Source organism: Colobus angolensis, unplaced genomic scaffold (assembly GCF_000951035.1).
Source record: "Colobus angolensis palliatus isolate OR3802 unplaced genomic scaffold, Cang.pa_1.0 Scaffold194, whole genome shotgun sequence".
Lineage (NCBI taxonomy): Eukaryota > Metazoa > Chordata > Mammalia > Primates > Cercopithecidae > Colobus > Colobus angolensis.
Genome location: NW_012115088.1, coordinates 6,214,745 through 6,215,822, shown reverse-complemented (window position 1 = coordinate 6,215,822; position 1,078 = coordinate 6,214,745). Strand labels below are relative to the sequence as shown.

The window sequence follows — 1,078 nt, the reverse complement described above, 5'->3', positions numbered from 1 at the left end:
CAGCCCGCCCGGGCAGCCTCCGAGGCTAAGGGCGCTGCCGCCAGGTACGCGAAGCCACCTCGTAGGGAGCAGGGCGCGCGCAATAATGGGGCCTTGCGCAGAGGCAGGCAGGGGAGAGGCGCGGCCGCCCATGGCCCACAGCGTCGGGCGCTGCACGTGGAGGGATGTGTCAAAGGCTGGTTTGTTTTCCTTTGGGGAAGTAGTAACTGAATGGGGCGTCGGGGGACGGAGGGGAGGGTCCTCTTTGCCTGATTTGATGTTGTGATTGCCGTCTTAGACATGTGCATGCGCTCGAAGCTCCCGTAATGGGAAACATTTTGAGGGCAGCCCGGGCAGGCAGATATTTAGTTTTAGCGCTTTATGGCCCAGGTCTTTCCTTTGGCCAAAAGTGGTTTGACTGGTCCAAGTCAAAGAGGCGAGTTAAAAGACGTAGAGATGAATTGGAGGGGTCTACTTTCGGAGAATTATTATTTCTACTTTCGGAGAATTATTATTTCGGAGAATTAATAATTAGGAAAGCAAAAATAAACAAGATCTCTGCTTTACCTTTCATGAGGGTTGGGGACGGGTGGGTGGGAATAATGCCTGCTGTGTAAACACTTTTCATCGTTTCCTTTATATTAATCAATGCCCACCAGACGTTTGTTGTTGTGGTAGCAAGACCGACTAATGCTAGGTAGGTAAATCATCTCATAAAACTGAAGGTTTCTTTAAAAAATTCCAGTGGGAGAGTGACTGAAATCTGTCATGAAGTGTGAATTATATATGCAAAATAATCGAACTGGGGGCGGTGGCTCAGGCTTGTAATCCCAGCACTTTGGGAGGACGAGAAGGGCAGATTGCCTGAGGTCAGGAGTTCGAGACCAGTCTGGCCAAAATGGTGAAGCCCTGTCTCTACTAAAAATACACAAAAATTAGCTGAGCGTGGTGGCAGGCGCCTATAATCCCAGCTACTCGGGAGGCTGAGGCAGGGGAATTGTCTGAACCAGGGAGGTTGCGGTTGCAGTGAACCAAGATGGCGCCACTGCAGTCCAGCCTGGGCGACAGTGCCAGACTTCGTCTCAAAAAAAAAAAAAAA

At 50.5% G+C, this 1,078-nt stretch overlaps 1 protein-coding gene across 1 annotated transcript in view; it reads left to right on the top strand.

The window, feature by feature from the left end:
• Positions 1-1,078, top strand: part of EYA1 (EYA transcriptional coactivator and phosphatase 1) — a 362,018-nt gene continuing 360,940 nt past the window's right edge. Inside the window, exon 1 of the mRNA XM_011940938.1 lies at positions 1-44. The gene's annotated coding sequence lies outside the window, so the exon portion shown is untranslated. The remainder of the gene's footprint in view (positions 45-1,078) is intronic.